This window comes from Lontra canadensis, unplaced genomic scaffold (assembly GCF_010015895.1).
Source record: "Lontra canadensis isolate GAN:19392208 unplaced genomic scaffold, GSC_riverotter_1.0 scaffold19, whole genome shotgun sequence".
Lineage (NCBI taxonomy): Eukaryota > Metazoa > Chordata > Mammalia > Carnivora > Mustelidae > Lontra > Lontra canadensis.
The window spans coordinates 3,397,241-3,409,331 of NW_022631013.1; the positions used below are offsets into that span (position 1 = coordinate 3,397,241).

The 12,091-nt window shown below is 35.4% G+C and overlaps 1 long non-coding RNA gene across 1 annotated transcript; it reads left to right on the plus strand.

The window, feature by feature from the left end:
* Positions 1 to 484: 484 nt before the first annotated feature.
* LOC116869513 lies at positions 485 to 11,829 on the plus strand. The gene is made up of 3 exons (XR_004383052.1): positions 485 to 615; positions 1,682 to 1,813; positions 11,690 to 11,829. It is a non-coding gene; the product is annotated as an uncharacterized LOC116869513 (long non-coding RNA).
* Positions 11,830 to 12,091: the final 262 nt, after the last annotated feature.

A 12,091-nucleotide genomic window follows, 5' to 3' on the forward strand; every position in this document is an offset into this window, starting at 1 on the left:
TGAAAGCAATGCTGCATGTAATCATGTGTAAATTATTTAGTAGAAATGCATATAGCACCTATAACTTATGTAAGCATTAATACTAAATCTTCAGCAAAGGAATGTCTTATTCCAGCAGGCCTATGATCTACTGAGCAGTCTCTGGAACTCTGCAATCACTTTGAGGGGAGTAATTTACCACCAGAAAATTCTCTGGGACTTAATCCCTTTCTGACATAATTCCCTCTAAGCCCATGGATCTGCATCCTTTTTCTGAGACAGTAGTTATTAAGAAATATTCATTGAGACAACCCCCCCTTTTTAATGTATCTTGTCTGTGTTGGACACCATATATTCATTATTTTATACATTAATAATGCTACAAGGTAGGCATTAAGTAGTAACTGTAATTTACAGATAAGAAAATAAAAACCTAGAAAGATCCAGTAACTTTTCCAAAGTTACAGATGCAGATTTCTGGCCTCCAAATCTGGGAAGCCTTCTCTAAGAGGAGTACTACTCTTCCCTGTTTGGGTAAATCTTGCAAGGACTGCATACCGATAAACCAATAGATAGATCCTACCCGGAAGAAGGATGGGATTAAAACCAATTCTCATTTGTGAATCAAGAAGCAAGGTAAGTATTTACCCTACAGCATATGGAAGTCTAAAAGGCAATTTTCTGCTTCCAGATTCTTTCTGTTGATCAGTGGTATAAACTAACCTAAACATGACCATACTCTCTCTTTCTCACCCTCTTTAAACTGTACTGAATATAATTGAGGTATTAAACTGTTTTCAGTCTTTATATCCCAGACACTCTATGGAAATGAGCGGAGTTTTATACAAATACAAAGCTTTCTATTTACTGTAGCTTATTTATTTTCTTTCTGTGTTTAAGACCATTGCTCATCTTTCTGTAACTGATCAACCTGTTTATTAAAAAAAAGGATCTAAGTGAAAATTGTGAAACTATCCTGAAATGTAATATATCTTGAAAAAGGAATATCAAAAGAATATAACTCATAATTCTACCACATGACATTGCCTTCCAATTTCCAGTGAAATATAAAATTTACTTTTAATTTTGAAATATAACAGATTGTATCTTTTTAATTACTGCAATAAATGTGGAAGTCAGGAACTGCATTTCAATTTTTTACTAAATGTCTCCAAAACTAATTAAAAGGAGTGAGGCTTTTATGTGGGTAAGACTTGAAGAGGGTGGATGAGACACCTGAGAATTGCCTTGCTGTCTTTTGAAGATGTTGGAGCTATAAAGTTGAGGAATGGTGCTTTAGCATTTGATAGATGCTGTTTTAAAGCAAAATGAAACATAAATAGTAATTATTATTTTCTCCTATAATTCTTTTACGGTTGGTGTCCCTGATACATACACTTCTTCAACTTCTTGCACGTCACCCATAAGCTCATCTGCAATTATCTCCTTTCTTATCACTTCCATTCCTGTCTGTCAGGATGTCATTCCTCTTGTCTATATTTAATCTTTCAACCTGTGTCCTGAATTTTATCCTCTAAATTTCCTCTTGGCCCTTGTTCCATCAACTGTCTCTCCAGGTTTCTGCATCTTTAACATGTCTCCCTCCTTTCTCTTGGTCTTCAATATATACATTAGATCAAATCTTTGTTACATAAGTATGACCATAGGAAATCCCTAACTTACTTTCCTTTTTCTTCCTCAGCCAAGATGACTGAAAGAATTGTTTACCACAGAAATCTTTTTACTTAGTCAAACCACACTTATCTTGAAACTGGATTCTGTTCCTGTTACCCCACTGAAATTGCTCTAGAAAAACCCAGTAACTTCCAAAATGGTAAATACTAAGAGCATATTTCAAATCCTATTTTTCTGGACCTCTGAAAGGGTCTTTGAAAAGGCTCACCTTCATTACTACGATGCATCTTCCTGGTTTTTTCCTTTCCTAAAATTGTCATTCCTTTCAATCTCCTTCCTATTTTTCCCCCTGACTTTTGGGTGCTGGTGTCCTTGACTGTCTCCTGTTCTCACGTTACACAAACGTCTAAGGGATCTTGTCCTCACTTATTCCTTCATCTAACATGGGTATTCCCACTTATACTCTGTCCAGACCTCTCCTGTAAGCTCCAAACTGTAATCTTAAAATGGCTCTTGTGCATTATCATCTCAATGCCCCTCTTCCCTTCAAAGCTGTTCTTCTTCTTGTTTTCCTTATTTTAGTTAATGGTACCAGTATCTATCCTGTTCCCCGAGTTAGTACTGTCAAATTTGCAATGACTACCCACGGCCCTTATTATTTTGGGTCAGTAGCAATGATGACATTGGCCTTTATCTTCTTTCTCCCCTAAATCAACTTCCCACTGCCATTGCAATGATTTTTTTAAAAACACGTATTTTTGTGTTCAAAATTCATCAATGGCTCTTAATTACATTCAGGATAATTTGTGATTTCCTCAACTAATTAGACCACGTTCTTTTTGTATCCTGCCTGCCTTCCAGCTTCTTCTCTTTCTGTGGAGCTAACACTTAAAATATACCTTACAGCATTATCTCAAACTTAAGATGAGAAAATAAAGGCCAGCATCACTGGGTAGAAACTCATCTAAAGTTACACAGTTGGGAGATGTTCTTCCTATCCTTCCGTGAGGATACACACACTCTGCACCAGCCATGCTAACTACTGGCAAGTCTTCAGAGATGCAGTGATCTCACGTACTTCTCTCATTTGAACAAAGCCTTCCTCCTGCCTGAACAGTCTTCCTCACACATTCACCTCACTGCCTTTAAGAAATAGCTGCAGTGTGGACCCTCCTCTGAATCATTCCCTAATGTCCCAGTGATGATATAACACACCTCCCTTCTGTTTCTTCCTACTTCCATAACATTTAAACATCCCCTGGTTTTACCACTTCTTCTGTCTTTACTATGACCCTCAGTTTACGTCTCATGCTAAACTCTGCTTTAGCACTGTGTGGGCCTCACCTCTGTATCTCCCACACTGTACAGAATGTCTGGAATTCGGTAGGGCTTCAGTTCTATTTTTTAATACATTGAAAGGCAGAGAAAATCACTGATTCTTCTTATTTGTAAAATGAGAATTTGGGTGTACACCATCACTCAGATCCATTCTGTGACACTGTGATTATGACTTCTGTGTATTTGTGTAAAGTTCTGTATGTATTCTTGGAAGGTGCAACTATTCTAGGGCCTGAAATACGGTGCACTTGGGTTAAATTTCATTTCTTTAGGACACATAGGTATTGATTAATTTTATTGCTGCATTATATATGCTTGGGTATGCATAACTGGGAGTTTAGACGTGTTCACTGACAGACAAGGCAGACAGAGGTAAAATATGTATGAAAGAGAATTTCAACTGTTTGGTATGTACATTAGGCTGTCAATCTGACACACAAATAACTGGTGGGATCAGTCAGGTAAGTGAAACTATAGGCCATTTTGGTGGGGGGAAGAAAAAAAACAGAACTTGAAGAACATTTCAAATTAGTAATTTCACTAAAATGAACTCATTCTATGCTAGGTTATTATTTGACGAAATTAATCAAATTTGTGCCCTTAAACTCATGGAGATATATATATTTATATATATATATATATATATATATATAGATATACATATATATATATATATACATATATGTATATATATATATATAGTAGTTGAGAACATTAAAAGATACACAAAATATTTATTTTTGAAGGAAGGGATCTAGAGATAAATAATCATGCATTTTTCCTTTTGGGGTGTCATATTCAGATACTCCAGATCTTAAGAGAGGCAGAGATCTTAAAAAAAAAAAAAAAAAAAAAAAAAAAATCAGTTTGGAAATAACAACTATTTACTTGAATTGAGTTCCCTCGTTATTATCATATGTATCATATTTCAACATAAATAAGTTTTCAAAACCAAACTTGATAGGCATGCTGTTTATAGATTTTGCCTAATCTGGGTAATAGGTTCTTGATTCTGATAGAAAAGAGATATCTATTTCCAGAGTATAAATATATAACAATAAGATATTAACTCAAAAGCGTACAAAGTTTGAATTCATAATATGTAATTAGAAAAATATTTACTTGTTGATTATGTAGGCATTTTCCTTTATATAAACAGGATTTATATAAAATTATATAAAATTATGCATTTATAATAAGGAAAATGAGACCAAAAATAAGTAAGTAAGAACAAACATAGGAGCAAGGATATGTTGAAAATGCAAAATTTAGGAAATGAGGCCCAGCATACTTTCTCAAGGAAGACAAAAAATTAATTATAAATTGTCTAGGAGCAGCAGAAGAAAATAAAATCGATTATATAAGACATAATATCTAAAACCTCTGATTTTCCTAGAAATTTGCTATATGATAAAAAATATTTTCAACAACATACTTAGAATAAACACAATGTTGAATGTTATGGAACCGCTTTTAATATGTTTTTCAATTTAGTCAGATATTTTTATGCTAAAATCAAAATCACTTCAGTATGGATATGAATTCAATGTGGTCTCTGTATGTAATATCTTTCAGTGTTTATCTTCACACAAGGATACATTTTAGAGCAGAGACCATTAAACAAAATGAATAGAATGCAGTCCAAGTCAGGCAAATAAGGAGAACTGGGGTAAGACAAGTAGAACTGGAAGATCTGTGAGAGCACATCCAAACTAAAGTGATTTAAGTGCTATTAAGAAAGAACAAGTTGTGTAGACCCACTAAAGCAGGTTCAGAAATAAAGACCAGTTTTTCCCAATAGTTTGCAAACTTTGCTTTGGAAAATGAAGAAGAATGGGTAGGTCACATATGCTTCAAAAATGCTGCATAAATAAAGCCTACCTCAACTAAACTTTGAAACTTACTGAAAATTAATTGGGTCAAAGTTGTACTTTCTGGAAGCTATTTGAAACCTATTTGAAACCTATCTGAAAGCTATTTGAAAGCTATTGAATGTTACCAGTAAAACAGAGCACTATGAATTATCAAATAGATTAACTGGGGTAGAGTGATATTTATGTGCAAAATAATGGAGAGGGAAAAGTCAGCACAGACCCGAATAGTAGAGCTATCTGATAGAAGTGTTGAAATTCCCCCTTAGAATCTGGTTTTGGACCTTTTAGACATAATTAAATGGACACCTTAAAAAGAAAAAAAGTAATAATGTAGTTATGTTAGAAAGTCAGAGAAGGAATCCTTGATTGACCAGAAATGTGAGGATTCTCAAAAAAGAGAGAAAATAGATAGATTTATATAAGGGAAAACATTTTTTAGTGAAAACTTAGAATATCAACCATAAAGGAAAAGCCTAGACAGAAGTTTCAAGGTTGCCTGAGTTCAAGTACAGCTCCTCTTCCTTCTCACTGTATGGCTTTGAACAAGTTACAGTACTTTTCTATGTCTCATTAATTTTCACTTGCAAAATTATTATAAAAATAGGAGCTACTATCAGGGTTGCTATGAGGACTAAATATATATATATGTGTGTGTGTGTGTGTGTGTGTGTGTGTGTGTGTGTGTATAAAATAATATATAAGTAATTCTAAGTAATATATATATATTACTCAGAAGAGTGTCAGTTATAATAGGGCTTATAACACAGTTACATGTGTCTATTAGTGTCCAGCTAACAACATGAACCTCAGAATAACTGTTCTGCTTTGCCCAAAAAATGAAAAAGCAAGGACAAATCTGGCAGACAAGGGGTTTCAAGGAAGAATATAGGGACATATTTCAAATTCTTCCCTTAATTTTTAAAGAATGGTCTTTACCTATAATCAACCAAAATTATAGTCACAGATGCTATATTTTCAATAATTAACTCCACACCATGTCCATCCCTTTCCCATGGAATCATCAAAAGAACCAAGGAGCAGCATTCGGTTACTCTGTCTCCCAGCCAGTAGCAATTACTTGTGAAGCTTTGACTGGAAAGCATATTTTCTCCTTTCTTATACCATTTCAGCCACATTAAATGGAGAAATTTATTATGTAATTCAGATTGCTACATTCGGTTCTTCACAGATTTCTTCCTTAAAATTCCTAAGGATTCCCTTATTTATAATCATGTCATACCAAAGTTAGAATTAGACTTAATTGTATCCTTACCCTAAAAAAGGCAGAACTTAAAGATCTGTATGAGGTACTTGATTCTATATGAGCAAAAGATTCTGCCATTATTGGTCAGATTAACGGATCAGAGTCCATTACGGTTCAGAGTGATTGATGCTCATCTTACTCATGTTTGCACAGTACCACCTGAAACTTGAAGCCAAGAATAAATTGAGTCCATACTATAAGGACTAAGAGAAAAAGCAGTCTAAATACGTGTATCCTACCAACACTTTGATCTAATAAAGTCAACAGACTTTCATTTACTTATTAAGATTGGAGGACTACGTGATAGTTATGTCCAGGTTTTCACAATGCAAAATCCAAATCCTACTCTTTCCGGAATCCCAGCCATCTGCAAATGTGAACTTACATTCTTTTTTTCTTCAGAATATCCTTGGATTCAAGTATTTGGTATTTGTTCATTGTTACTTAGTAAAATTAGCAGTGCACATGTATTTTCATATCCCAATGATTCAGTGATTTTTTTTTCCTTCCACAAATCCTTAATTAGAATCTCAAGGACTCCCAGTTTCTTTATAATTCCACCATGATCTAATGACTTTTTATTAAGATCTGCAGGATCTTTTTGCTAAGGACATTCATTAAGATCCCCAAAAGGATAAAAATGTACTAAAGAGAAAGCTGCAATTTGGTCAGCACATCGTTGGTTATTCATTCATTCATTCATTCACTCATTCATGATTTTTCTCATAGAGGCAAATAACTTATCTTGGATTGACAATAAGCCATCCAGGTCTATGCTTGGCTAACTATTAAAGGGCAATTCAAGAGATTAGGTAGGTCTTACTTACTATTGTAGATATTGAGTTCCCTTCTTTTTTGAAATTGCTCCTTCTCTTTATGACCTGACTGTAGGGCCTGGTTAGCCAGAGGGAGCCATTTCATTGTAAACTTGGATTGACTCCACCCCTCCCAGAGGAACTTACTTGCAAAGCCCAGATACAAGGGCAGGCCAGGCTGGGTGGAGATATCCAATTAGTAGGGCACGCATATATTTACTATGGTAAATTGAAATTCAATTGGCCACCCATATTGCCGACCTAGCATGACTGTGCAGTTTTACCTGTGTATTGCAATCTCATTGGCCACCTGTGTATAAGCCAGGCTCAACCACCTCTATAAAAGTTAGTCTGTGAGGCTGGGAAGGGTCGTCATCGTCATCGTCGGGGTTGTTGTTGTCGTCCTCGCCGCCTCTTGAAAGAGAGAGAGCCCTGAGCAGTCAGTTTGATTCTTGATGCTTGGCCTGAAATAAAGCTTCGCTTGACCTTCACTTTGTATCAGTTTCGTTCCTTTGATTATGGACGCTAACACTGACCCAAGAAACCCTCAGTGACAGAACCTCTTGCTTAGGGAACACAAACATAAACAAAGACTTTACAAATTGAAGTTATCTCCTAAACTGTCTCCTAACTAGGTCTGTCTATCTACCTCTTTCTTCATAAATATTCTAGTCAGACCCATGTGTTTAAACTACTACAGGGAAACCATGAAATCTGTGGAGACTTCTGCTGAAGGTCTTGAGGTCTTTTTTGATCCTTAGAGTATATCAAAGCTATAAAATCTTCATTATTTACTAGAAATATACAGTATTTCTTCATGAGCTGGCTTATATACTATGAGGTATTATTATTATTTCTTTCTCTTTCTCATATGACTATACATTAGTATGACACTTTGCACCTTGTCATGTCTTTCCTTACCAAAAGACAGACAGACAGATGTGGCTATTTAGCATCTGTCTAAAGACTGACAATGTTTTATGATGAGGTATTAGAAACTGCTTTAGATAATTCAGACTTGGATTTATTTGTTGGTGGGTCATCAGAAATGAGAAATTAATAAGCGGCTATGCCATGAAAGATCTTGGTTCACCCTTGTTGTGAGGGGTTGGGAAGGCAAATTGGCACAACTAATTGCCCTTATGAGAACCCGCTAACTAGGCAGAGATAGGATAGTTAAAACTTATAAAACAGTAGGATACTTTGGAAAAAGCAAGGCTTCTTAACCTCAGTAGGAACTCCTGAACAAGAAGGTGGGGAAATTCTAGATGCCTTAATGCAGCTAAAGGAAGTAACTATTATGTAGGCAGACATGCACAAAAATCAACTACTGATCTAGAAACTAAGGGAGGTAGAAATGCCCTGGGTAATCATTATGTCAAAATAGTACTTACACAAATTTTTGCCACTGTAATCTTGTCATGCCTCTGCAAAGGATTTATAAGAGTCATTATTTAAGTCAAAATTTACCCTAATATCAGGGGGGAAAAATGTTAGGAAAGACCTGGCTGGGGTGCCTGGGTAGCTCAGTTCGTTAACCATCTGCCTTTGGCTCAGGTCATGATCCCAGGATCCTGGGATGGAGCCCCAGGTTGGGCTCCCTGCTCAGTGGGGAGTCTGCTGCACCCTCTCTCCATGCGCTTCCCCCACTTGTGCTCTCTATACTCTCTCTCAAATAAATAAACAAAATCTTAAGAAAAAAAAAAAAAAACGGAAAGACCTGCATATAAATTAAATGAAGATACTCTCAGGCTTCTCAGAAGGGTACCAAGTAATGCTAAAAGACCTCAAGTGGAACCATGCTAAAATCCAAAAGAGATCACCCCAAACCACAAGAACACATTACTTTTTGTGTATTTCTCCCCTGGGAAAAAATAAATAACTAAATAAAGCCCTGACAAAACTTTAAAGGAAAGGCATGGATGCAGCAGAATCCCCAGGCCTACTTGAGTAACTCTAAATGGACTTTATATAATTATCTCCTGCAATGGAGTATGAGAATGTTCTGGTTGATGCGCATTCCTGTTCAGTGCCCCGTTGTAGAGCTATACCTCTGAAGTGGCTGAAAAAGTACTTAATTTCATGTTTTCTACTTGGGAAATCCCAATCTATCTTTCTATTAATAGAGATGCTCATTTTCTTAGAAATGTCGTTAAAGAGATCTACAAGGTATTAGAGCTTGCTCAAAAACTCTGCTGTGCATACAATCTGATCTTTAGGCAAAGAAGAAAGGATAACTTATATTTTCAAATTATTTAGCCCAAACTTTAAGACATAAACTTCCTCACCCCAAGTTCCTTTCTTTTTACTTTAAAACAATAAGAAAATCTCTTTTGGAGTTTCCTCAATTCTGCTTTTATAAGTCAGTAATAAGTAGACTCATGTATCTAGGAATATCACCCATAATCCTAGACTCTGCCCTTTTCCAAGCAACTCTGGCCAAACAAAGTAGGGGATCCATGGCATACAGATAGTATTTTCATCAAAAGTTACAGGACATTCCTCAACCTTCTCCTAAAGAATTTTTATATGATCTGAAACTTGGACGCTCAGTGTACTTGAAGAGCTATCAGAGAAAAACTGTTGAAAAGGACCTTGTCTGGTACTATGAACAACTAACAAACAAGTAAAAGGCCAAGGGGTTGATACAAGCCTATAGCTGTGGAACGGCTCATGACTCACTTGTCTTTGGCCTCACCTGTCTTGATCATCATGTGGGGGAGGAAAACTTTTCCCTTCTTCTTTCTAGGTTCATTGGCTAGTCTAATAATTAAATTGATGTAAGACAGATTAACAGGAGAAAAACAAAATTAACTTCATACATACAGAAGCCCATACAAATATGAGATTCAGAGAAGTGACCAAAGCAGGCAGTTTACAACTTTTAGATAAACCAATAAATCCATGAAGAATTATCAAAACAAAGAAGTTAGGCCTTAGGGTAGTAAAATGGAGAGTAAATGACATGGTTTGTTTATATAGTCTTCTTGGCCCTTAATTCTCTGTCTGTGGTGATAAGGATGCCTTCTGTGTTCCTGGTACAGGGAGGATATCTAACACATGAGAGATTTATGTTTTGTTTTTAGGAGGACAGCAAAGGGTCAGAGAGTCCTTCTTACTCTGGCTGTATCTTAAGTAACTTTAATTCAAAATAATGAATATGCCAAAGTGGCACATTTTGGGAAGACATATTTTGTTCCCCTTTATTCACCCTAAGAAATCGATCATTCCAAAGAGTCATACTACTACTGATGCTCTACCTCTACAAACTTGTGAGAGCAGCCTATAAACTGAATCATAATGTAAAACAAAGTAAGACATGTGCATTCACTTCCTCTTATAAATGAAACACCATTTTAGAATTACTTATGTAGTGCTCTGCCATGTGGCAGTCAGACAAAAGAGCTCATTTTCTCATATCATAAGTGGCTTCTTTATCTGAAAAGGGATCTTTTCTCAGAGATAAATAATAAAATCCATAGTCTATATCTGGAGCATATATTAAATAATTCTGGAAGTTACATTTGTTGGAAAACAAACTACAGAACTTTTACAGTGGGTATTTTAACTGTTTCACATGTTGATAAAAATCTTTTAAATATTACTAGAACAAGATAAAAAGAAGAGAAAAAAAAAGGAATAGGAAAGGAAGAAAAAAGGAAAAATCAGAGAAAAACACAATTTTCTATCTTTTCATTAAGAAACTTAGATGGAGATGAGTCCAGATGGATATACGAGAACTAAGAAGCATAGGAGATAAAATTCCTTGCACACCCACATTTCAGAGGTACAGAGCTAATATCCACAGGTGAACTTTATGTATGTGGGTGTACATAAAGTTCACCTGTGGATATTAGCTCTGTACCCCAAGATTTTATTTTAATAGGTTTTTTGGGGGGAGACACAGAATTTAAAATTTAAAGTAGCTCTTCTGATAACACTGCAGTATGAAGACCTAGCTTTGAGAAATACTTCCTTTTATCAATTTACCATGAGAAAAAATTCAGATAAATCGGGATTCTTTCTGTTTGTCCCATTCTGTTCTTCTCTGTTCTTTGTAGTATTGGTACAAAGATGTTCGCTTTTCATATTTTTAATCAAGGTAATTTTAGTTTTTGTTACTAATCTTCTTGGAACTATTCTCCCTAAATATTATGTTTGAGTTGACAAAGGTAAATGTCCCTATATTATTTATTAAGAAAAATAGCTGCAAAAAGATGCATGTCTCTGTATCTCTCTCTCTATAAATCTGAGCCTTCTATGTTTATATTTTCTCTGGTGGATCTATGGGATTTATGTTCTTTTGTGCATTATAGTAATAGAAGGACTGTTCTAAAAATTATTCACCAGAATAAGTCACTTCCTGTCTTGAAATACCAAACACTTTCCTATATAACTTAATAAACATCCCTGAAAACATCAGGTAATGGCCATTACCCACTTTGGGTTGAATATTGTACAAGTTATATTTATTTCTAGTAACCTGCATGTTGCATGAGGGTAAGGAACCTCAGCACTTGTTTTCGTCTACTTGGAGACATTGTTTTGTTTTTATTACTCTCAGAGGAAGTGTAGAGCCAATGCAGAGTGAAGGAATGGATTATATTGACTCTTCTTTGGAAGAACAGACAATATTAGATTCTTTACGTTCCCTTTGTACTGCTCTATCACCTGTTTAAAATATATTTTTTTCTAGTTCTCTTTAACATAAGGAAATAAATAACAATAGTGACCATTTACACTGTTAAAAATAATTATTTTTACTTTTTCATTCTCCTCCACAGGCCTACCACTTTCAACTTACATTACACCATTTGGCAAGTAGATAAAGTACAAGAGAATGACCCAATTGACTGTTAACTACTACAGAATAAAAATGAAGTTCCTGCTATGATACGTGTGCTGGGGATAGATTTCAGCCTTGCAGATCAACAATAAAGAGACCTGATTCCCCTAGGAATTTTGTTCAGGGAGTTCCAAGTATTTTTTTGTTATTCTGTTTAGCATAAGTTATGAACCATTTTTGCAGGATTGCCTGAGCCTACTTTTATCAAAAATGACTACTAGCAGGTAGAATTAAAGTAGGAACACCATGAGTAGAACTGTTGTCTGGGGTGTATACACACACACCATGATCCAAATACAGCTGGGAGCCATGAGTCCACTGAAGTTAAGATCCTTCCCTG